A 26,234-nucleotide genomic window follows, 5' to 3' on the forward strand; every position below is an offset into this window, starting at 1 on the left:
TCCAAATCCAAAACATAGCACTGTAACAGCTACTGGGAAGAAATGTACGCTACCCCAGCTGAAACCAGGGCATCAAGGCTGGGGTTAGTGTGAAATTCATTTCCTTGCTTAGGAGATAAGGAATTGCAGTTTCTGCTGTGGGGAGACTGTGTCTACAACCTCTGCAACAGATGGTTTCCTATCATTCTGGTTCAGAGCAGTGATAAACTTTCTGCATGTTTTCAGGAAGGAAAGGTAGGACCTAGGAGGGACAAGCCAGTTTAGACTTTCATGATTTTGCTTTATCACTCCAAAGGCTGCCCATGACTTCAGCTCAGGTGCAGGAAATTTTTGTGGCTGCTAAACCATGAAATCAGAATGTCTTTTGAGTTTAGTAATGTTGCCACTCTAGGCTTAAGAATAACTTGTGCTGATGTAGCACTAGATGCAGACAGTTACGTGTAGTGGAATTTCACTTACTTAAGGAGGTTTGTTGGTTTTGTTCAGGGTTTGTTTTGGGGTTTTTTTTTGTTTGGTTTTTGTGGGGTTTTTTGTTTGTTTGTTTGTTTTGTTGTTTGGGGGTTTTTGAGGAGTTTTTGTATGTTCTTGCCAGCAGAAGAGGCTCAAAGCTCCCCTGAGGCACCAGATGAGCCGTACTCATTGATGGAATGGAATTTTCTTCCAGAAGAATGGGGAGGGTACATGTCAGCAGAATTTCCTCAAGGGACCACTATCCAGGAGTATATAGTGAAATATTCCCAACTTAATGGTGACTGATGGGAATTACAAGTTTAACTTCAGTCAGTTTTGCTCTGAAGGTTGTTACTTGTCTCTCATTTAGCCAACACTATTTACCACTGCTTGCTACCTCCTGCAGATGGCCAGTGTCTTCTGATGGTGCATAAGAAGCAAAAAAGAAAGGAGATATTTCTTCAACTTACTATTTCTGCACTAAATGTGTAGCTGCTTTTTTTCCTATGAGGCAACAGAAAACTTTATTTTAAAAATATCTGAAGTAAAATTTTTCATGTAATATGTGTTATTAAAATGTGCTGTTCCTTAATAACTGCACAGGCCTATCTTGTGTCTGGCGGTGATAGGATTTGCTATAAATTAATTAAAAGATTTAATATTCAATTCATATACTGTCTTAAAAAACAATGCTAATCTTTCAACCAAAAAAAAACCCTTGGAATAAAATTCACATTTGGATTCAGATCAGTGAGAAATAATATAACACAGGATATTGAATCAGGGAAGCTAACCTTGTCTATATTAAATACCTGAGAATAAAATGCCAAGGGAAATGTTTTGCTGTGAAGTTTTGTCTGTTTAGAGAGTTGGTATTATCCCTGGAAAACAAACCAAAAGAAACACCAAACCCTCCCAAACTGCCAGGTTTTGTCAATAGTTAGTGTGAAGAAGTGTGTGGATGCAGTGGTTGTGTTTCAGCAGTTTTGTGCTCCAGCTAAAGCTGCTTCTGGCCAGTAGATGGAGATGAAAGAAAACAAAGAGAAAGTGAAGTGTACAGGTTGAGCCAGGTCTTCTCCCTATCCCTGTTTCTCCCCTCATTAAAGAGTGTGAATAAAGTACGCGCCCATGGATCAGTGCATTCCTGTAAAATGAGACAGCCATAGCACCTTTCTCCTTGCAGCTACAAAGGCAAACTGTGTTTGGAACCTGCCACCTCTCCTTGTCCTCAGGATAAGGAGGAAATGAGTTTCATTTGGGATGCCTCTTGGTCTCTGGGAGCGAGCAAAAAGGAACAGCAGCTCTGCAGATGAGCTCCTGAGGGTCTGAATTAGCATCAACAATGTGGATTCCTGTCCTTAAAATCAGTACAAGCTTAAAGACATGGCTGGAAGTGGCAGTGTGGTGAGAAAATACATTTCAAGTGCAAAGCTAAAAAGGGTTAACTGGTAAAGAAGTTATATTAGATTTTAAGAGAGGATCTTCATCTGCCCCTTTTTGCTATTAAAATACTGTATTTTGTTATTACTGGGGGGAAACAAAACAAAACAAACAAACAAAAAAACACTAAAAAAAACTCAAAAAAAGACTTCCACAACCTCAATCTCCAAGCTGTTTAAATTGGACTCTTCTTATCATTCTTATGCCACTCTTATGAACTCTGAGTAGTTGCAGGACAGTGGTTGCAGGGGAGTAGGTGAATCAGGAACAATTCACTGTTTCTCATAACACAAGACTGCCCAAATAAAGTATAGAATAGGATGTTTAAAACCAACAATTTTTTTCATGCACTGTAAATTCTAATGGATGTGTCTGGAAGTCAAAAATAGATTATTAAAACCAATTATTCAAGGGTGTGTGAATGGTCAATAAGCAAGGTGCTCCTGAGGAAACTACTTGCTCAAGAAGTCCATAAATCATTGGCTGTCAGAAGCCGGGAAAGTAGGCTAGGAAAAGGTTACTCTACCTTTGTCCCATTTGTTGTTTTCTTTCCCTAGAGCTCCACTACTCCATCTTCTGTTAGACACTCAGTTCTCTGATCAGGCTTCACACAGCCCTTTGTACATATCCTCCTCTACAGCACTCCTCACTTTCCCCTCACTGATTTTGTTTATACAGATCAAAACTCACTGTCTTTGCAAGGGGCTTTGGAGGATATAAAGAATTGTTCACCCAGGTCATACAGGACCAACTAGAGCAGGAATAACTTTGTATAAAACACATCTCAGTGCTAATATTCATGGAGACACTTGCTCTGGGGCCTGAGAAGGGAAAAAAAAAGTGTTTTCTTACCTTGACACTTACATGGATTCTAAATAAAAGACAAAAGACAAATCTATAATTAAGCATAAACATAGTAAAATCGCTATCCTTTATTCTCTGCACTATTTTGAAGGAGATAATAGATTGGTTTTTGTGTATTCAAATATGGCAAATCTGAAATGCTAAATATTTGTAGCTTACACAAAGGATCAAAGTGCAGTAGAAAGTAAGGCATGTGGTAAGACTGGCATTCCCTAGTAGAAGATTAAACCATTTTAATATTTGGGTAGTTTTATGAGAACTGCAGCTTCTTTGTTACTGATCTGCCTCTTTAGGATGAGAAATGACAGCAGGAAATAGGGTTTAAGATTTCCTCTCCAATGCCAGAGGGAGATATGGCACAGAACAGATGTGTGATACTCAATGTTGTTATCAACTGCAGAGAAGATATGGAGGGAGCAAATTAAACAGGCAGGGCTGAAGCAATTGGAAATATCAAAGAAAAGACTGCATTTCAGAATTTAAAAGCATAAGATAATAGGGAGCTTCTTTTTTATAAAGTTAAATTTAGTATGGACTATGATTACAACTCCTGGTGCTTTAATAGAGTTCCTGGGAACTATTCTGGTTAAGCCTGTCCCATTTCAGCAGAGTGAATTCAATCCAATTCTATATTAAGCTCATGTCCATTTTGAAATCTAGTATTTTTAAAAATTATATTTGTTTTTTCTTTTGGTTCACTTGGAAATACCAGATGGTCACTAGAGATAACTAAGACATTTTTAAAGGACAATTGTTTCCTAAAGATTACTGATAAACTAAAAGTGATTGCTTTCTGTATTTCATTGTCAGAGTAAACCATGAATCTCATGTTTAAAATATTTATAGAGTGGAAAACTGCACAATAAACTGGAATCCTATGAGACACCAAAATGCTGAAGGGAATGAGACATATATGGCATGCAGACCAGTAACTGAGAAAACAAAAAATCACATTAGTACTAATGCATGTAAGGGAATTTTTTTCTCTTAAGTACGGTGGGAAAATTATCTAATTGGAAATAGTCATAATGGATTTTGACTGATTGTATTAGTTGGGAAAAAAAGGCATGTGAAAAATTCATACCCTCTGTGTCTCTGACCTGTATCTCAAAAAATGAAGACGCTGTAAACAAAAACTTCAGCATCAGAATCCAGGAAACAGGACAGCACTCATCACTCACACTTAAAAGCCACAGACAGAGACACAGAACAGGTTAAAGAACATCTCTGACAGACCAGCACTGGGAGGAACATGACCAACAGTTCTGGACAGCTTTGACAGCAAGTTGATGGGAGAAAAAGTGTATGCTCAATATACCTGACCTTTCAGGAAAAATTTCCTTCCTGATTTGAAAAGAATCTGTAGTAGAAAACAGACCATGTCTCTGTAGTAGAAAATAGACCACGTCACTGTAGGTGATTTTTCTCATCAGTAAAATTGAAATGATGCCTCATATTTTTTCATCTAAGTTCTACTTTCTAGAGCAGTTGCTTTGCTTACATCCATTGAAATTTTATTTCTGAGAAAAAAAATAATAAGCAGAAAAAATGTTTTTCAAGTCTCTAATAATTTTATTTTATTAAGCACAGATTATGCAGATCTTGCTAAGCTTTCTACAGTGAAATGTTATTTCTGTAAATTATTTAATGCTTTTCACTTTCAGAACAGTAAGTTTCACAGATCCCCTTTGAAGAAGGAATTTCACTAATTATGTTAAGGACAGAGAGAAAATTGATGGTCTTGTTTCTCTTCATTCTGTTTTTCATCTGGGATGCATAAAAATTACCACCCTGAGAAAAGTGGGCTTCTGGTCTGACATTTAGGAATGGGCTGATTTTAGAGGCTGCCTTCTGAAGTAGCAAAATCAGACACTGAATTGATGTTTGCTTTGACAGGTTTTACAGTTGCTCCCCAAAGCCAGATACAGAGGTTCCAGACACTAAAGCAGGAGAATATGACTATGAAAAAGACAATGACTGAGCCACCTGTTGTAACTACCCGCTGTAAAAATAAAATGTCTGTCAGCCAGCATGAAATCAGAAAGGACCCATGGGAGATCCTGAATGCAACAGAGCACCAGATAAGGCTCCCCCACCACTACTTTGAAGTGGGGATTATCCCAGAGGGATCTATTCAAACACACTGATGTATTCCAGATGTATTCCCTTGTAGAAGGTCACAGCAAAAATATTGGCGGGAAGTGTTGAGGAGAGAAGAGATTTATTGTTTTCATGGGAATCTTTAAGTCTGATAATACTAAAAGCCATGTTTAATGTTCTATATTGTTCTCATTTTCATATTTGCAAGGGGACTCATTTCAGCTGTGTTTAGTCATGGTTTAAATTCTAAGGGGCTGCAAAAATTGGGTGTTTTTTGTTTAAAACCATACTTTTATCAGTCCAGGTATTTAAAAGTTTCTTCTTCATCATACAGTTAATTGGTTTCAAAATAATTTAATAAATTTAGTTGCACTTTTCTCTTTTGTTTGTTTAATTATTTCTTTAAACAGATAACAAGTTTGTTCTGTCCAAAATTAAAAAAACAATGGAAGAGAATGAACTATGGTGCTGGGAGTTATACTCTGGACTCTGAATTCTAAAGACACATTCCTATTTAAAACAACATATATAGTTTTCTTCTCCAAAGTAGTATTGAAAGATTAACGTGGCTGGTTTGTATGAAATCTTTTCAGCTCTGCTAGGACTTTCCCTTATCACTTCTCTCTCCTCACCATGACAGAGTTTCTGATGGAAATACTGGTATAGAATGTGCATTTTGTCCTGATATTCAGTGTTCTTCTTTCCTTCTTTGGGAAAAAAGGTGAAAGTGGATTGTAGGAGAGGAAGCCTGAATATGAACAGCAAAATGATTTTTTTAAATTTAAGAAATACCTGTAGTTTTCCTTGGCTTTTTTTTCTTGAATGTTAGGATATATTTATTTTATAAATTATTATTTTATTGATAATTATAAAACATTATTATTTTTTCACTTATACTGCAGTAGTTGACAGTTTTGTCCATTAATGAACACTTTGGAAATGTCAGTGTCATTTAAAAACAAATATTTTTTTCCTAACTTGGATTTGTGAGTGGGGAAAAAGCAAGCACTAAAAAAGTATAAACTGATGCAATCTGTGTAGTTTTTAGGAGTATAAATTGTTCACGAATTTCAAATTAACTTTCTAGCTCTGAAACTTCCGGGATGATTCCTCTATGAACTGTTGCACTGCTGATGATCTGAGCACAGATACGCAGCTAAAGTAACACTCATTATCCTGAAACAGGCAAACTGGACCACACAATGTAAACAGGACAACGTGTAACCGAGGGGATGTTGTCTGGTGTGCTGAGGCTGGGGAGGGGAGCTTGTTACAGCTACTTGACACGCAAAATTCTCTTTATATAAATTCTTAGGGACTTGGGAAACTTGTAAACACCATTAAAAGGCTCTCTCTTAATTCATGATATTATACCCTTTGAGCAGGCAGCAAACAAAATCTGTTAATTAGCTGGCTCTAAGCGTCTGAATGGTTTCTTTTCAATGTTTGAGTATCTCTTTCACATGGAAATCCTGAAATTTGAGCCTAGAAATTCATTCCTGTGCCAACTGGCTAAATACTTGAGGTTTTTTTCTCAAAAGCTAAGACAGTAGTACTGCTAGTACTATACACTATTATGAAAACTACAAGACCACTGCCTCTTGCTGTAAGTTGAACATTGCCTTCCAATGTAGAAGCAAGAAAGACACATTGCTTCAACATTAGTAATCTTAACAGAATAGGCAGGGGTAATCTTAACAACTGATGACTCTAGTAATATTTTGAGAAGACATGGACAAGAATATATTGCAAACAAAAGCCTTTGAAATGTAGAGAGAATTCCAAATGCTACAAAATGTGTAATAAAAATAATGGTGGAAGATGGATAGCTCTGTCACATTCTTGCAATGAAATTAGCAAAAACTGATGAGTTACACAAGTTAACATAAAGGCATATGAGAGCCTAAAAGTGACCAATCAAACACCATAGGTTTGCAAGACTGAGTCCCAAACCACATTTATGCAAGAACACACTGATAAATCTAGCACGGAAGTATTTGCTGAAAGCGTCTTTGAAACAAAATTTCAAGCTCCAGGGAAAACATCTGTGGAATGTTTTATGAAAAAGAATTACTAGACTTCTGAAATACATGGATTTCACTTTGGGCATCATCTTAGCTTCTCACCTTAATGAAACACAGCAAAACACGAACTCAACACATATTGTAAAGCAGCTCACAAAAGAGGCATAGATTTTAAGGTCAGAAGGACCAGTGAAGAATCCAGTATGACCTTAGTGTAAACCAGACCAAAGGATTTAATCCAAATACTCAGCGTTTGAGTCCAGTAATTTAGTTAGAAAAGCACACAGACAGGCAAACAAGTTCCCACATGGGAGGTGAAAACGGAAATTGCAGGCACTCTGCCTTAACTGCCTGCATACACACATACCTTGTAGAGCCTCACAACATAAAGGAGAAAGTGGTGAAAAAATAACTGCACATCATCCCAGGATTTGAGAGCTGTGAAAAAGTGAAGGCTTTCCAGAGACCTGTATTTGTATTCTGTTGTAGCCACTGCTATTTCTTTCCTAACAAGAAAAGGCAGAAGATGCAGAGACACAGTCTCTCAAGATGACAGAACCCTTTTAACACACTTCTCTTCTTCCCTTCCTTTTCCTTGGGTTCTCCTTTATCTGATAAAACAGAAATTAATAATCTGAAATCCAGTTCCAGCTCTTCTCTTCCTTGTCAGTGGACGTAGACAAAGCTTTTCTTGTTTGCTTTCAGAAACATGAACTAATTAGAACCATTTTTCTAATTTCAGTTACTTTTCAAAAACAAAAGGCTTTTCTCTCAAATTCTCCTGTTTACTTGATGTACCAACAAATTCCACATCTTGTTCAACGGGGAAGAAATGTAGCCTACTGTGCTACAGGAAACTAACAGCAGCAGTGGGTGCTTTTCTCAGCTGTCACATCAGAAGAGCGCAAGATGCTGCCACCTGCAATTTACAAGACAGAAATACGTTTTAGGGAAAAATTGCTGTCTTCTCAGATGTTACTCCCTAGTTGTCATTGACAGCCTTCAGAAGACGCAAGAATTGAAGGGTTAACTAAATAACCACATGCAAACTTGCCCATGGCTGCTAGAGAAATGTGCAACACCTTACCAGCTTTAAAGTACACCACTCAAGGCAGTATTTCACTGCTGCCTTTTGGAGCTTGGTAAGAAATGGTCAATAGCTGCAAAGCAACCTGTTACTTTTGTTCAGTGCCGAGAAATGCCACTCAAACTTGGAAGGCATTGAAGATGACATCATACATTCGAATTAGATTACAACAACTCTTTTGTTAGGTGTGAATGAGGCATTAGCGATCTGGAAGTGTAGATAAAAAGCATCAGGAAATTCTAAATGTTAAGTGCTGCCACTCTTGAATAAGAGTTAAAGCTGTTTATAAAGTAAGTATTTGGGAAAAGGCAATCTTCTTATTATGTCAGTGGTTTTAATCACAGTTCCTATGGTCGGGCACTTGGATTAGCTGGTCCTCATAGGTCCCTTCCAACGAAAATACTATCTCCTCTTACTCTATTTCTATTCTATTTGCATTCTACGTTTTCAGAATGAGATGTCTTTCTTCTGGATCTTCTACAGCCCGTACATTTTGCATGGAAGAAGTTTTATGGGAAATAACATTATTTTTCAGGTATTGACAGGTAAAGCCTGTCAAATTCCAGCTTTTAACTCAGTAATTGATGAATTTTTGATTAAGGTTTCAGGGTTGACTAGAGAAATTAAGATCTCTTGATCTCAGGAGGTTTGCTGGCACATGCACTGAGGTATTCGTAGCGAGGTTTGTGCACAGAGAGGCAATGCTGTTGGCAGCAGAGGAATTTGTCTTTTGGAATTAAGCAAGGCCAAAGCTTGGACAAAAGAATATAGAGATGCATATAAGTTTTTTTTCCTCTTGTGATTAAAAACTAGACAGAGCAGCATGGTTCCTCAAATAGCCTTTAAATGCTAGTTGCTCAGAAGGTTTACTTTACAAATACATCCTAGTTTAGTGCTCACTCCGGGATCACCGAGAGAACTTCAAAGACCTGAAGTGTCTTCCCTGCACCACTCATTCGTGTGCACCACCCCGTCTTCTTCCTGGAAAAGCATGGGATGAGAGAGCGGAGAAGGCTCAAAGGGATGCACGCTGTAACCCTTCAGGCATGCAAATGCAAGGGGGCGATTTAAGAGCAGCTGCATGCAGACAACTCTGCTGGCCCTAGGTGTGACAGCCTTTTTGCTGAAACTCCAGATCTGCTCTGAGGGAATGCAGCCTCTGAGGAGGCAGCAGCCAGCCCTGCCCCCTGCCTGCTCTCGGCTCCTTTCTTCTGCTGAGAGGCAGAACCTGAAGCCCAGATTGCTGCTACTGGTTAAACTTTACTGATCTTTGTTTGTCTAACGAGGACGAAAATAGAGTTTATGACAAAGTCGTACCCATAAATGTGAATACAGTTCACACACGCCCCGTCCTTTGGTTTCCCTGGCACCTCAGACAAGCACTTGGGACTAAGATGAGTGTGGAGGGACATTTCCCTGCACATGAAGCACGGCTCTGTTCCCTGCTGGCTCCTGAAGCCTCGCTCCTAGAGCAGAGGAGCCGGGGTACCATTAATGCACACACAGCCCCTGAGGCACCGTCCTGGTTCCTCCTGCAGGACCCGCCTACTTTCACAGCCTCTCGCCAGTCAGCGAAAAATTCCCTCTCCGAGGAAGGGCACAGCCCTCCTGCGGGGTGTCCCGCTGGCCACCTACGCCCGATGGTCCCCAAAATCCACAGGAAGGGACAGGGACCTTCGGGGCCTCCCGCTCTCCCTGCCCCGGGGCTGCAGCCGGGTTTAACCCTTCCCGTACACCGCGGCCACCTGGGCGCTGCTCGTCTCTCCTGGTGCCCGGGGGGCGGAGGTAGAGCAGAATGGGGATATCTGGAGCCCCCCTGCCCCGCAGCGGTGTAGGGCGGTGGCCACCGCGCCTCCGCCTCTCTCCGGCTCGGGCTGCCCGGGTACCGCGGCCGGGGCGGGCACCCCGCTCGCTGCGCCGCCGGCAGCGCCGATCCGAGCGGCCGCCGCCGCCCGCGAACGCTGGAGGGGGCTCTCGGCCGCCTCCTCCCGCCGGCGGCTCCCCCTCCGGGAGGGGGCAGGGTTAGGGGAGGGAGGTGCAGCCGCGGCAGAGCGGCGGCGAGCGGCGTCCAGTTCCCGCTCCTCCGGTCCGCGGGCGGCAGCAAGACCGGTCCCTCCGCCGCCTGCCTCCCTTCTCCTCCGCACCGGCCCGGTGGGCTCCCCCCGCTACCAAGCCGGACATGGCGACCCTGCTCCTGCGAGCCCCTCGCTGTCCTCCTCTCCCTGCCGCCGCCGCTCCTGCTGCCGCCTTCTCCTCCTCCTCCCCGCGGAGCTTTTAATGGCTCGGACCTCCGGCGGCCAAGCGCGACTGCCCCTGCACCAGCCGCAGCGAGGAGAGCCGGCGGGAGCCCGCGCCGCCCCAGCCCCGCGCACGGTAAGGGCGGCACGGCAAACAATGGGGCCGGGCGGGAGCGGCGGCGGGTGGCGCCCGCCCCGCCGGGCACCGCGGCCGGGGCTGCGGGGCGAGCGGCGGGACCCGCCCGCGGGGCGGCCGGGGCGGGCGGCAGCCGGCGGCTCCGAGCGCCGCCCCCGGCACCGCCGCCCCCTCCCCGGGCGGTGACAGCCCGGCGGACACCCTGCTCGGCCCCGCGTAATCCCATTACCGCGGGTAATCCGCGGGCAGGCTCCGCGCAGAGCGGCGCTCGGACCACTCGCCTTTCCCCGCGTCCCCGGGCTACCGCGGCCGGGCGCAGTCCGGGCGGCGGCGAGGGCGGCAGCGCAGCTCCGTGCCTTTTGTTTCGCCCCGGGCTGGGACCCGGCCCCCGGTGCCGGCGGCGGGGCGGGAGCCCTGGAGGTGCCGGGCGGAGTTGTAGGGGCGGCCCGGGGAAGGGTTCAGCCCGGCCGGCAGCCGGCGGGGAGGTGTCGCTCCGGGGGGCGTGCGAGGGCAGCGCCTCCCTCCCGCCTCGGGTCGGGGCGGCCCGGAGGGGACGGGACGGGCTCCCCCTCGCTCCTGGCCAGGGCCACCACCCCGGGTTTCTTGAGTGGCTGTAGCGGCTGCAGCCGCCCGGTTCTCCCTCACTCCCTCCCTCACACGCAGGGGTCCGCAGCCTGGGGAACTCCGCACCTCTGCCATCACCTTGCCCGTGTCCAGGCTGGCGAGTTCGCCGGTTCCAAACCGAACGTTGCCTTCTTTTCGTTATGCTCAGACTCAGAGAGCCGGGAACCGCTGGGCAAAGTTTAGCGTAAACTGCAGCTTATTTCCAGAGCGGGAGCTCATGTGCGGTAGGCCTTCTCAGCTTTTGTGATACGGCTGCTTTCTCTCTTTTCAATGCACGCGTAAACTCCTTGGAATTGATTTAAAGTTGCCGGATTTGCTTGATTGCCGGCATGAAATTACTCTGTAGCGTATCTTTTTCGGTCACAGCCTTCCTACTTGGGTTACCTTCAAAGAGATTTGTCCCTCGAGAGTGGAAAGGTGATTGCTCTAAAAGAGCAGCATCGATCAGCTGTTCTGTTACTCATATCTCTCAGATACCTTGACTCCTGCTCCACATTGCTTCCAATTCACAGCAAGTAGCTGATGCTGGAATCAAGCCAAGAAAAATAAATTTTTATTTTATTGAGCAGGTCACTTAAGAAAAGCCCCAAAAGTTCTCTTTGAATTAAGATACGTCTTTCCTTTATGCAAGAATTGTGATATCTAGCTAATTGGTGGATCTGAGCCTTTTAGAAATGCTCCTGCCTCCCAGGAAAGTCTCAAATCCTCTTAGCTGTGCCTCACGTGTCCGACCTGCCGGGCTCTGGAAGCTCGGTCTTGGCTCACAGGACAGGACAGGACGGAGCTGTGTGTGCTTACCCTGCCGTGCACATGAAGCGAGCACCGGGCTCCTGGTGAGAGCTGCTCATTTTTCCCCTTTTGCCCTGGCCTTCTCCAGTGTCAGAAGTGCCCAGCAAAGGGTAACAACTCTTGTGGCTCAGGAGTCCCGCCAAATGTTTGTGCTTTCCAGTTGAGAACTTCATTCTCTTAGATACGGTTTTGCTCCAGGATTTGGCAGACTCTCTTTTTCTTTGCAAATAACAAAGATGAGGGGTTATATGTAATATATTGAATTACAGTGGCTATTTTTGAAATCTTAGACGTGGCTGTATCAGTCCAAACATGGTGCAAATTCTTCTATCCCTATGGAATTAAGTTCAAATGTAGAACTGCGGATCCCCGTGGAAGGCATAGTTGGCAGTAGGGCGAGTTTGTCATCAAGAGAAGGGGTAGAAAGCTGTATTTCTCAGCTTGTTTTTTTTGCAATAACTTGTACAATCAATTAAATGACTGTTTTTCTGCACTCTGTTTTTTGAACAAACCAAACAACTAGGAAAGTAGACAAAATATTCAACAGCAATGTAAAACTTCAAAAAGTCAAAAGCTGGTATGAGATTGAATATGTAGTATCCAAGCTTGACTTTTATTTAATGGCTGGACTTCAAATTGGATTTTTTCCTTTTTTTTTTCCCCTCGGGTTGACAGAGTTCATTAGTCATTTTGTAATCAATATCTTTAAGCATGCTACTTGTAACCAAACTTTTTTGAAATGAAATTGTGGAAGATAAATGACCTGAGGGGAATCACCACTTAAATGTGATGATTTGAAACAGGAAAAAGAAAGACTTGCCCTATGAGATGTATTTCTGCATTAAAATTCAGATAGAGAATTCTGAATTTCTGAATTTATAGAGTTACTCAGTAAATTTTCCCTGCTGATCTTTAGATTAATTAAACTTAGCAAAAAATCCAAACTTCCACTTAAAAAATTCATGTGTGATGATAATTAGCAGCTCTTCTAAAAAGAAAATATATAAAAAATTTTGACATTGATGAATACGAGGCTGCCAGTTCTGGCAGCTTTTTAGATAATGTATGCTTCGTGATGGAGCTATGCAAAAGAAATGCTTCTCTGGTTTGAAATATCCTTACATTAAGTCTTTACTTGCTCTTGGGCATGCTTTTCTTAAAGGGACTGACTGCTGTGGAGACTCCCAAACTATGATGTGTTAGGGCATGGAGCTGGGGAAGGTGGTTTCCATAGTGTCTGCAGGGACAGGTAGGCTGTTGGGCAGAGAAACCCCAGGGCTGAAGAATCAAATGTTCATCACCAGCTGAGCTCGTCCCCTCAGGTTTTACAAGGTAAAAGAGAAGAGTGTTGGCTGTTCCTTGCTTGTTAGTGGTTGTCCTTCCCTCTTTCCTGAGACTGGAATTTGAAGTGCAGGGCAGTGCTCTGACCTTGGCCTCTCCTCTGCTCCATTTGGGGAAAGGCAGATCTGCATGTTGCTGACTGCAGCGGGGATCTGGATCCAGAACTTCCAGAGGATTGACTCAACACATCTTTTTAAGCTTACATTCATATTTAGGAAGTATTTTTTGTAACTGTAGGATTGGGTTACAAACCCTGATTATATACATAAGCAAAGCTCTTAGTGGACGCTTTCAGCACTTAAACCTCTGTGTTATTAATCTTGGTTAAATTCTAGTGCTGAATCAATGTATTATCATTGTACTTTTCATGCTGCACTGTTAGCATTCAGGTCTAAACTTACTGGGTTTGGTTTCTGGTTTGATTTTATTCCCCCAACTGTTTTTTCATGGTTCTTGTCTTTGCCAGTGCCCTTATTTTATATTGGCTTTTTTAGAAAAGCATGATAAAAATGCTGTTTATTGAATTTGGGTCCACCAACCAGTTCTGCTTTTTCTGTTTCTTCTTTTAGAAATTGGCATGTTTATCTTAAACGGCCCTTTCCAGACTCACTTTCTTGACTTTGAAAGGTTGCAGTTTGTGTATTTTCTTTCTTTAGATTTTTCCTTTTTTTGCGTACTTTTTTGACTGGCTGAGTAGATGGTGAAGTTTGTAGTTTACAGATGGACCACTGAACTCAGGCGTAAGGGAATGGCTTGTTTTTCTGGTTGTAAAGGCACAGAAGACTAATTACAGAGGTAGAAAAGGTCATCAGGCTCAAGTCAGCTTTGAATTTGTGCAAAATGTCAGTAAATTTGGCCTGCGGAAATGTAGGCAAATCGGACAGTTAGATCAGTCTTTGTGGGTTGTGGGCACTATCTTCTTTGTCATCAATTGCAGCATGATGAGCTTTCTGACCTTGTCTGTAATGATGCAGACTTGATTAAATGTTATGAGAAAGGAAAATATGATATGCCTTTTGGGGGATTTGAGAAGCAGGGATGATCCTTTGCAACTACATTTCTTTTCCCTTATTCTGGAAATATAAATGGAGGAAATTGTTCCTCATGCTTGGTTGTCAAAAAGGACTCAAAGAAAAAAAGAATGGTGTCTCTGTTAGCTGGTACTCAAACAAAATGAAGCTTTGTTGGTGAAGTTCACGAAGGTGCTAAAGTTCTGTTTTCTGTTGATCTCATGTGGGAGCTGATTTTTGTAGTGTGCCCTTCAGTGTTAAACAGTGAAGTCTGTACAGCAAAATCTGGTTTTGTGTCACTGTATAATACAGAGGAAAAAAAACTTTCTCAAGCCATGAAATCTAGATATTGAGGCTTTCAGAAGATTTTTGTACAGTACCAGTTTGTTACTAGGCATGAGGAAAACTGGGGGGTTGGGTGATATTTTGGTGTAAGGCTGGGATGATGTTTGCAGACAGCATTTTCTTTCTCAGCTTATAAATTGGGTGTAGTGATAAAAGCCCCCTGGAAGGTGGGAGGCTGTGTCTCTCAGATGCTGCTTCCCTTACTGGTGCTGCCTTGCCTATGCTCTGCTCTGGTGCTTACCATTAAAATCAGGTTTTTGGTGTCAGCACTGGCGGTTGCTGACCTATGGTACAAGATTTATCAAATGTGTAGCAATGTTAACAATGCTTCAATCCCCATTTCCTTCCAAATATGCTGTCCTGGGGTGGGGAGAATTAATGGTTTGGACGTTGCAGGGTGACTGAATTTGCCATAATGGAAGTATGTTAAAAAGCTATTACACTCCCATTTGACATGTGATCCTGCTGTCTTGTAAGGCTCTCTAAATTGCCATTTCAAGTTCTCTCCCTTGTTAGAGGTAACAGAAGTGAAACGTTGTGCAACCAAAGGGGACGTTCCTCTCCTCCCCTAGGTATAGGTCTCCGCAGAGCATCTATTTCTGTAACACCAGGTATTGAGGTGTATAATACACAAAATATTACAGAAATTCAGCAGCAGGAGCTGTGTCCCATGGCCAGTTTTATCTGAGGAAAAGCTGTGACTTTCTGAGCAGAGATACCAGTATCAAGCCAACCTTGTTTGAAACAACTGTGCTTGAGCTCAGGCACTGTGCTTGGTGTACAGAGGGAATATGGCATCGCTGCCTGAGGGACTTGGGCTGTCTTGCACAAAACATTGCTGGGGAAGAACACACATTTTTGTCGGTCAAAAGGTGACTTACTGGTAAACTGGAAACCCTAGCAGTAACAGGAGGGAGTTGGTAATGTTGGGTGCTTCCTTTTCTGCTCTGGGGCTGCTGCTTCTGCTGGCCACCACTGGCCTTTCTGCATCTTTCACGCCTGATTATTGCAGGCCCAGTAGTTTGATCGCTGGTCACTAATAATACTGATGACTGTGTCTCCTTAATCAAGGGAGTCAGTCACCTGCACCACAGACATGGGTCAAGAAAACATTTGTCAGTGTATTCTGACAGCACAAAGGGCCTATCTGCTCAGTAACCTGATGAGTGCATTTAACTGGCTCTTCCTATGCCACATTGGGCTGCATTTACCTGGCTCTTTCTATGCCACATTTTTCTGTTGGTTACACTCTTCAAATAATTTATTTCTGTGCCTGGATTAAGAACCTGAGCTGCAGATGTTATGTGTTCACTCTTTCAACCTCTGAGTGTTATTTTTGGATGTGTCCCAGCCTCTGTCTCTCCACTGAACAATACTAAAGGTGTTCTGCAGGGACCTTTGCTAGCCTAGCAATGGAGCACAGGCAGGCTGCTCATTAGTCTTTTATGTCTCTCCTTATCAGCTTTACTGAGAAACTCCCTATCGCTTTGGTTGCACATGTTAGAATAATTAGGCTTCCTGTTCAGCAGGTTTGTGTGGCATTGATTTTGGCCTGAAAGTTCAGGGGAGGGGAAGGATACCATTAAATTATATGAAATAGGATACCATTAAATTATATGTCTTCCATGGTTGCCTTTTTTCATTCTGAGTTGGGTTTAAAACATATTATTGCACAAAGAGAGGCAGAAATCCCAAGCAGACTTTAATGCTACTTAAAAAGGAGGTAGTTTCCCTTGCATTAATAAATAAGTGAACATAAATCTTAAATTTCTTAGAGGAAAAGAGGATGTGATGATTTCACTGTTCAGTTGGAAGAGAGCTTCTCATAATTTGGAGGCTCTGGGATCACAGCAGGTATCAGACAGACTTGGAGCATTTCCCTGGCCACCCTGGTCTTCCTATGATTATGGGAAGGGAGGATGGGATGTTGTTTGGGGATTAAGTATTTTTTTTTCTGTCCATCTCTCTTGTACTTCCAATTATTCTGGAGTTTGCTGTTGCTTGTGGCTTACCATCAAAGTGAACTTAATTTGATTTAGTTTTATTTTGTTAATTCTCTACAGTCTTATGATTGTAGTAACAGTGATTACAGCTGAGGAGTCTCTGAACAGCTAGTTCTCTGTATAATAGCAGTGTCTTTTTCAGATTAAGGAAAAGTAGGATTTATTTAGTTTGTCCTGCCTGAGGTTATTTTCTCAAACATTCAGGCTAAAAAGGAAGGTAAAGTTCTTGTAAAAGTAAGAATCTACAGAAATTATATTGATTGATTTTTTTTTTCTTCAGGAGTTTTCTATTTTCCAGGAAATGGTTAGTGTTCGGGCTCTTAAAAAAACATAAAATATTAAAGGGAGAAATGGAAAGGGGGCATTCAGTTGCTGTACCTTTTAGAAAATGAAGCGTTTTTGAACTAAATAGTCCCTGTGCATTTTAGAAGTTAAACTTGGTGTGAATCTCTGAGATTAGCCTCCTTAGCTAATATTAATTCTTTTTCAATTTGAGGACCTCAGCTCCTATTTTATCATGGTGGGAATTCCTCCTGAAAATCTGTTTTACACTGTGTTTGTAAGACCTAAAACCATTGTGTTTGCCTTTAACACATTAAACATTCAATAGTGCTTTTTAAGCAGAGGCATCAATTAGTGCATGTGGGAAGATCAACTCTGTGGTTATGCCATTGTAGCCTGTGTTATTCATTAGCCATTTTGGCTGAATTGATTGGTGTAATATGGAAAATAACATTGTTTAATGTTTTTGTGCAGAGTGCCATTTTCCCCTCCTGTGTCCTTTGAAATGTTGATCATAATTTTCAGTACTATGAAAGGGAAAATACTAGAAGCCATTAAAAAAAAAAACCCACAAAATGAGCAAAAAGGAAAGTGTATCTACAATGTGAGGTCAGTAAATATTAAACTTGAAGCTAGCAGAAAATACCTTCAAAATGTCTCAATAGCAAACAAATAAAAGAAAGTCAAAGCAGATGGTGTGATAGTATTGCAGTGGGGAGAAGGGCGAGTGACTCTACCATTTGAATGCAAAAAATGTTTTAAAAGGCATTTTAATTAAGTGCTGCTCACAGCTCTGCTTTTAATAGTAATATTTGAATACTGAGATAGGTCCCAAATGGTACAATTCCAAGGGTGGAGGATCCATTTGCCTAAAACATGTGAGTCGGAAGTGAAGCATTTCTAAACAGACCTGTGAGAGAGGAGAAGCTTTTGCTGGTAACTTTATGGGGCAGGCTTTTCCATCTCAATTTTTTTTTTCACACTGTTTACAATTAAGGCTTGAACGGTAGTGCTGCACCTTTGTTTCTGGGTGTTCTCTGTCTGTACCTCAGTAAACTGGCAGGCAGCTTCAGCCATGCCAGGCAAGCAGTGAAGCTTAATTAAAAAGTGAGTGGTGGGTAGAGGAGAGACTCAGATCCCTGCAGCTGCTGCTGGAAGTCACCTGTGCTGCCTGTCAGCTGTCCCTGTGGCATGGGCATGTGTGTGGCTGGGTGGCCACACAGGTCCTGTCAGGAGCTAATGCAGCCTCCTGCCATCTAATTAGCAAATTAGTAAAGGACAGTGTCAGGAGAGGGTCTGGCAGGACAGGGAGGGTGTGGTGGAGCCAGCCATGCTGGCTTTTCACCCCACGGGGGCTGAGGGAAGAGCATCACTTGTGTGGAGACCAGAGCATCACTTGCATGGAAAGCAGTGGCTGTTACTGGCTCTGTCACCACGTGTGAGCACTTCTACATGGTGGCTCTCAGGGGCAGGAAATAAGTGTGGCACTGATGAAGCCTGTTCAGAAAGTGACATCTTCATCAAAAACCTTGCCCATATTGACACCAAGCACAGTTTCCCACAGTTATCTGGGAATGCTCCTGGAGCTGTGAAGTTGTGTGACTTTATCTAATGAAGTACCGAAGTGATGATGCAGGAGCTGGATATCTGCATGATTTTTAACTCCTGCTGTCCAACTTTTTAAATGCAAATCAAGGACTATTACACATTCTGAACCAAAAAATTATTCACTGGGCAATGCCCTGGACTCAAGCATTTATGCCTTAATTTTGTGTGCAGTGTGTGCACACTGAGGCACCAGAGGAATCGCTGGAGCAGTTTCTAGTTGTAATAATGCTTCAAGGATCATTTGAAGCAATGGACAAGCAAATAACACTTGAGAAAACCCAACACAGGGAAGCCATTCCTGTCTTCCTGAATGAAGAGAATGTGCATGATGGAGGCGAGCTAGGGACTAAGAGCAGCATTCTGCAAGTATATGACTGAAATATTAGATCATTGTTGTGATGGAGTAGGGTGTGCGTATGTTTTTCTACACCTGATGAGAAGAGGGAGCTCAGAAGAATTTTCTTTTTCTGGAACCAGGATATGGAACCTTTTCATTTTCTCTGCTTTAAAAAAACCCTAACAACCCAACAGTCTATATATTCAAGAAAATTCAGACATACATCTGAAAGCATTAAAACTGAAGACACTATTGTTCTTAACTGAGTATTTGCTAGGGTTGCTTTGACTCCCTTAAATCCGTTAGTGGAATTTCTTCGGGCAGTATATAAAACTATTAAATTTTATTTCAAAGTTCTTTTCCTCAAAAGTGAGAATAATGTTTGAACATACATGCATTATGTTGTTATTTGAAATATTTAAAGCAGAAAGTAAGTGATATAAGGAGACCAGCCAATACACAGAGAAAGAATGACATATTAAAGAATAATTATTAAAAGGTGGAGTAGTTAGCTGTAGAGTTGGTGAGCTGTTTGAGCATGTACCAAAATAGGTGGATATAATTTTTTCCCTTCCTGTGTCATGTAAAGAAAATAACAGAGAGCTAGGTATGCCTCTTCATCCTTGTATTTGAATTTTCTGCATGATCAGTGTGATATGAGGATATTTAGAGCTGCAGGGTGAGATAAAGTCTGTCCATCAAGAAAGCTCAAAAAATTTAATTCTGGTGTAAACATAATTCAATAGGAAAAATCCTGAGGAAGGGTCTGTATTGTACTTTTCTGCCTGCTTTTGTCAAAACAAAATGCCTCCTCTAACCTGAACAAAGTTCTTTCCACTTAAAAACACACCAGGATTTGAACTGATGCTTGGATGTGTGCCATGAAGGGAAAATGGTAGCTGTACATCTAAAAAATATCTACAGAAAAATGTAAAATGTGCCTGGAAGTTTTAAAGCCTTGTATCTGTCGCAGTTTTTGGGCTAATCTTAGAGAAGAAAGAATTTCAGAAAAAAAGGTGATCTGAGAATGGTGCCATCTTGGCAAAGAAAATGGATTTGGAGACATGGAAGAGAAAATTATTCAGAATAATAGCTCTAGCTCTTACAAGGAGAATGAGTCTAGTAATGAAATTAATATCTGAGAATTAATTATGAAACCAACCTAATTTTATATATATATATATGTATCTCAGGACCTAAGAAGAAGTTTTAAAATCAGCAGGTTACTCTAGGACTGTTCTGCAGAGGAGTTTCCAGGAATGGAATAAGAATAACTGACTTTGTTTTCTCATGGAATATTTGTATCACAGTAAGCAAACCCACTTCACTAGTGTGCAGATGTGTCCTGTTGCAATCAGGTGACAGTTTGGTTCAACTCAGAAGAGTCTGAAATGCCTGAGAGCTGGATTGTATTGAATCAGCTGGGTAGAAGTTCCCTTAAGTCTTTTGGCAGTGTCTAACTTTCATGAAATAAAATATGCTGCAGCAATTTCTGGTTTGTACGTATGTATGTTCACCAGTGAGTGAGTTTTTTTAAGCATGAACTTGCTTGTTTATGGACAACCCTGGGATAGCCTTGTTTCTTTCACTAAACTCCCAGGTTAAATTTAATTGCAATTTTGTCAGGAGGACAAGCTAGTCTGGTTGCTTTTGAATGTGTTTAAAGAAAGTTTCATAACTCCTTCTTTGGTATTCCTCCAGTAAGGCCTGATCCTTTTTTTATCTACAAAGTTTAAAGCTTGAGGGAACAATAAAGACTCAAATCAATTGGAAGTAATTGCAACTAGATCATCAGCATAGTTTTGTTTAATTTACAGTGTTTATTTAGTGCTCTCCTGTTGAGGATGTTTAATCAAATTGCTCGTGCTCTAAAGGACTACGGGGAGCAGTAGCAACGGCCCAGGTGCTTGCTTTCAGGGCTGTGTCTTATTTATATATAAAGATAAATAAAAAATATGTATATATATACACATATATATATGTATTTGTGTTTGAGCAACAAAGATTTTTCATATCTGGTGCAGTGGCTGGAGTGTTTCCTCTGTAGCTAATCATGGGGACAACAGGGGTCCCACTTGGCTGTGTGCTTTCCCAGTGGTGCCAGTCTTGTATTCCACAGATGCTCTTCAGACATCAAGAGAGAGGAGCTCTGCTTTTAATTTAAAATCACACAACAACATAGGTAAAAAGAGTTCTTTAAATACAGTGAATAAGACTGTGTTAGTAGCATGTCTCTGCTATTTTGGAATAGACTTTGCAATAGCCTTTAGAAGCTCTTGGCTCTGTGTTTATTGTTTGTACTTCTTGTTTAATTGTGCTGTGTGCTCATCTGCCCTCCTTGAGGGCTGCGGTGTGCCTGGTGCAGTATTTCACTGTGAATCCTTAACCCTCACGTTTGAGGGTGTCTGTACTGTGGGACAGCTTCAGGCTGTTTTCTTCAGGGAACAACATGTGATGGGGACAGTTGAAAAGCAAAAGTCTTGACCTTTGAACACATGGAATGTCATGAGGGATTATCCCTACCCAGCATGCAATTAGTTGGTGTTAGAGAGAAAAACACCAACCCATTTCTTTGTGCCAGTTTCTTTTGCCCACCCTTTAGTTCCCCTTCTTCCCCCTCCATGAAATTCCCATATGCATAGGCTGTTAGTGTTTTAGCAGGATTTGTGGGATTTTTTTTCAGATTCATTAATAAGGCTGACTTTCTTTCAGGGTAAAAGAAAAAACCTGATGTCAACTGAGGTTCTGAGATTCTATTTCTGTATGTCATGTGTGCTGCTGTTGACATACCAGGAAGAACAACTCCTCCTGTGTTAGCTTTAATAACAGTTTATTAAAAAAACCCCAACCAAAACAAACCATACTGTTGCTATTGTAAGGCTGATTAGGGAAATGTATTTGAGCACTTGAAATTAATGAATCTATGGCTTTTCTACTATAAATAGAGGGAAAGGAGTTTGCCATCTGAATAATTCCACTAATGAAGGTTGGATGTTACTGATGCTACTTTTTTGGGTGTTAAGGATTATTTGGTTTTCTCCAAACCTGGCTATATTGATTATTTGTTCAGTATTAACTTGTTTTCCTTCTTGAATTCTGTTCATGTTTTAATTTCTCAACTCCTCTTTTGTTAATGCAGTTACTATCTGTGACAGCATACCATCATATTTATCCTTAATATCCATAGTATTAATCATTTCCATTGATAAGGTAAATATAGTGGAAGGACACACTGTGTATGTTTTTTAAGTTTCAGTAAGCTTATAGCCAAAACTACTTCTGACATGGAGTCCTGGAACTTGCAAGCAGTTTGTTTATATCTTCAACAAAAGTGTAAGTATGTAAGTTTTGAGTAATACTCATTTTCCATTAGTCCTACAGCTTTCTTAACAATAAGGAAGGAATGCACATCCTTGGAGGCTCATCTGGCATTTTGATGGCCCAATAAAACTTCAGGTTTTTTGGCATGAAGCTTTTAAATGTAACAGATCTTGTATGTGATTGGTATGATTTAGACTGCAAATGGCAAGCCCAGATTTGGAGAGTTATCTTAATGGATGTTTTAAAGGCTTTTTTGCTCCCCTGTGACTGAATACAGTCAGTTGAAAATGTTCTTTGTGATCATCACAAGATTCAAACAATGTTTCTAAAAAGTTCTGTTCTTTGTTGTGTAAGTTCTGCATATACTTTGTTCTGTATGTATGATAAAAATGCACTGATATTGAGACAGTTATCAACTGTTAGAAGAATATGACTATTAATGATCTGATTTATTTAGATATTTATTTTATTCAGTAGTTTTTTTCCATAAAGAGAAATAATCCTTTTTTTCCCCTATGGATTTAAAACTCACTATCTTTTTCTGTCATTTAACATGATCAGTCATTTACTTTGATCAGTAAACACTTACCTTTTACTCTGTAATGGACAGTCCCTTACATTCTGAATGGTAATTACCTTTGATATTACATGCTTAATTTTTTTCAGTGATTTGTAGTATGTAGATTCATGATGACTCCATTGTCTGCAGAGCTGTACTTTCAGTGATTGACTAAAGGACAAGTTTTAGGTAATTACAGGCTAGAGCCAGTGTTAGTAGAATCTTGGCAATGGGCTTTTCTGTATCCATAATCTAGTTCAAGGGTGCTCCCTATAAGGACTCAAGTTTTTGTTCAGGCATCTTTCAGATGTCTGAAATACCACTACTTCCATTAAAAGGAAAAGAAAAATCTACTTCATAGTTTGGGATCTTAGTGTTAGGGATCTTCCCTGCTGGTAAACTGGTCTAGTTCTAACTGCTCTAGTTTCTTCCTAAATCTTTAATCTTTCCACTCAACTTGCAGACCACATCCCTTACATGCTCCCACACTTCATTATTCTGCAGATAGTTTGTTCTCTTGCTGCTCGGCTGTGTCAGTCTCCTCTGTTCCCTGGGAAGCTTTTTCTCTACCCTGGGTTGTCTATTTCTAGAGCAGGGAATTGTTACCTTGGGGACAGAGCACTTCAGGAGGACTCACAGTGAAGGATTTTTCTTCCTGGCAGCTGGCTTTCCAGAAAGATCATGAGTAACCTACTTACTGGACCACTGGCATTAGATCTGTCAGCCTCTCTTCTGAATTTTAATAATTTTTATCTCACTGCTGTCTTCCATGATACAGGAAATACTAAATGCATTTGTTTTCTTGAAGTGTAATTACTCATTATTTTTATGCCGAGCTGAAGCAGTTTGTGATTAATAACCTCAAGGTTCCCTTTTGTTACCGTATGCTTAGTCATTTTATCTGTGTTAGTAAGGCATGATGACCTATTTTGGTTAGTATGTCTGGCTTTTGAGCTGCAGGATGATAGCAGAAGCATATCTTGGAATTTCTTGGGCATGCTAGAGACAAAATAGGGGAGTAAAATACCAGAAATGTTAGTGGAGCCTGGATTCTGTTCTGTAAGATGTTAGAGGCCTGTGAGACTATGAAAGCTTTAAAGGGTCACCTTTGTTTTTAAAAACTGTCTTTAATAAAGAGTTCATTTATGGACTTCAGATCATTTTAAGGCCCTTGAAGCAAGCTTGACTTTACTACAGGAATTCAGTAAGGTGTCACTGTGCCTTCTATACATTAACAGAGGTTCTCTGCTTCCTGGCAGTACTGAGTTACTGAGAGCCACTCTTTTTTTTTTTTTCATTAGATGAATGCAACGTTGAAGGCTCTTTACTGAATGAATCCATTAAGAGAGCTGCCTAAAGGGTATCTAATTTTTGCAGAACATGCAAAAAGTCAGAGTCACTTTGCAAGCTGAGGGCTGTGGTAACATACTATTTATTTCCCTTAAAGCAATATTGCATTTGGCTGCTTTGCTGGTTCTTCATGCGTAGAATTTACTAACCGGGGCGGGGGAGGGGGGGAAGACTTTAAAAGAATTGAATACTCATATGCATATGTTTTTTTCCCATCACATTGTCTTCCATTTAAATAAAAAATCTTTTTTTTCCTTAACTTAGAAGACTTGATGGCTTCATAGGTAGTTGGTTTTTATCCATCTCACCATCTTATGCACTGCAGAGACATGAGAACAGAGCCATAAGCCTTCTAAATTGTACACATAGTATTCCCTAACTGACTGCTAACTAGTCCTAGTAATTGCAAAACTCACACTTCATTGTCAGAAGGATGAAAATGTTAAGTTCATGACTGTGTGCCTGCTTTGTCTAGTAGCAACCTTAGTGCTTTTTTGGAAGTTTCATTGAAAATTAACTTGGTGAGCAAAGAAGCGTAATTCACTTAGAGGCTGAACTAAACACAGGATCCATCAGAGCAAGCCCAGGAGATAATGTGGGTGATGAAACTGCAGGTTTGGCCTTGAACACAGTTGATAATTGAAGGGCAGGAGCAGTTTATCTGCTGTCCATGGGATGCTCTTGCTGGCTTTGCTACATTCCAAATGCTGACAATAGTGTGGTTTTCCTTAGCAGGCCAGAGGTGATCCATGGAAATCTTTCTGTGAGAAGGGGAGAATTAGGGCTTCTGAGACACCAGCACATGGTGCTCATGTGGCATTTTTCTTTACATTTTGATTTCTTGCCTATATCCATGATCCCTTACTGCAAAATGAAGTGTGTCGGTAGTTTTTCAGTACTGTTGTACAGTTACTGAGCAAAAGGAGTTCTAGTTCTGTAATCTCTTAGCAGCAAGTAGAGCTTATCAAAATTATTGCAAGGCTAGACAGCAATCTGGTTTGTATTTAGTGTCTGTTTTAATATAGTGAGGTCTTCAGGTCCTTATTGGTGTGAATCTTTTATTCTACATGTGCGCTGCTGTGTGCAGCTTGGCTGCTTGCACACCTTCCAGGGGTTGCTCCCAGCTCCCCTGAAGAGTCAGCCTGAACTGATCAGTTCAACTTGCAGCTGGTACTACAGTCACTGTTTCCTCTTTGCTACCATTTCATAAGTACTTTGGAAGTTGACATAAGTTGCCTCTGTACATCCTTCTCTTCATTTCCCAGAAACATCACTTTTTCCAGGCAGAAATATTCCAGGTGGTGTTTCTTGGAGGAAGAGGTTCCATGCTTCTCATTAGGTAAATGGGATCTCTTCCAACACCTGCTACTTCTCTGTTTTATTCCTAGATAATCATCTCCATGTTCCAGCATTCTTACAGGCTATTTTTGCAGAGTTGGCAGAAAATTAGGATTATGTGCACGAAAGCTTGAAGCACAAAAAAGAATTTCAGGCATCTAACTGAAGACATCACATAAATTAGGTATCTCACAAGCTTAGTGTCTTTTAGATAATTTTAAGGAACTTCTTGATATTTCAGTATATTTGAATATTACTGAATAAAAAAATTAATTATGATCCTAAAATCTTAATATCTCTATGTATCAGCAATCATTCTTTTTAAATAACAGTCTTGTTTGTGATAGTGTTTTGTGGTTTGTTTTTTTTCATTTCCTCTGTTGCATTTTTAGAGTTGACTTTTAAGGCATATTAGTGATTTTAGTTCCTTCCAAATGCTGTAGTAAAATTGACATTTTGGTATAAAGAAACAAGTTCTTTGCTAATTTCTGAGGCAAAATGTTTCGGAGCAGTTCATGTAAACAAGATGATATAACACTGAAAAAGTGTGTTAATGTTGTTTAACTTACTGGTTGTGGAAAAAGAGATATCGAAGTAAAGGCAAACATATCATTAAATTGCAAATGAATCTTTGAGATTTATCAGCTGATGGAAATGGACTTCTACAGGAAAATAGCAAGAGCAGTTTTAATGTAAAGTTTTGTTCCTGCCTAATGTGTTGGTTTTCAATAATGACTGAGGTCCTCTACCTTTATTTCATTTGAGCCAAAAAATTAATCTAAAAATACTTTAAAATATAATCTTGTGCTTTCTTTTGGTTTGTTTGGGTTTTTTTTTTGGTTTTTTGGTGTTTTTTTTTTTTTGTGTGTGAGTGAGGTGGGGGGGGTTTTTGGGTTTTGTAGGGTTTTTTTGGTTGGTGGTTTTTTTTTGTTGGGTTTTTTTTTTTCTTTTTTTTTTTCTTTTTTTTTTTTTCTTTTTTGACTTGACCA

At 41.0% G+C, this 26,234-nt stretch overlaps 1 protein-coding gene across 4 annotated transcripts in view; it reads left to right on the forward strand.

Annotated features, from left to right (window-relative positions):
* Positions 1-10,052: 10,052 nt before the first annotated feature.
* The window catches only part of FARP1 (FERM, ARH/RhoGEF and pleckstrin domain protein 1), a 201,074-nt gene continuing 184,892 nt past the window's right edge, over positions 10,053-26,234 (forward strand). For all 4 annotated transcript variants that reach the window (XM_066545129.1, XM_066545130.1, XM_066545131.1 and 1 more), the window contains exon 1: positions 10,053-10,338. The gene's annotated coding sequence lies outside the window, so the exon portion shown is untranslated. The remainder of the gene's footprint in view (positions 10,339-26,234) is intronic.

Source organism: Molothrus aeneus, chromosome 2 (genome assembly GCF_037042795.1).
Source record: "Molothrus aeneus isolate 106 chromosome 2, BPBGC_Maene_1.0, whole genome shotgun sequence".
NCBI lineage: Eukaryota > Metazoa > Chordata > Aves > Passeriformes > Icteridae > Molothrus > Molothrus aeneus.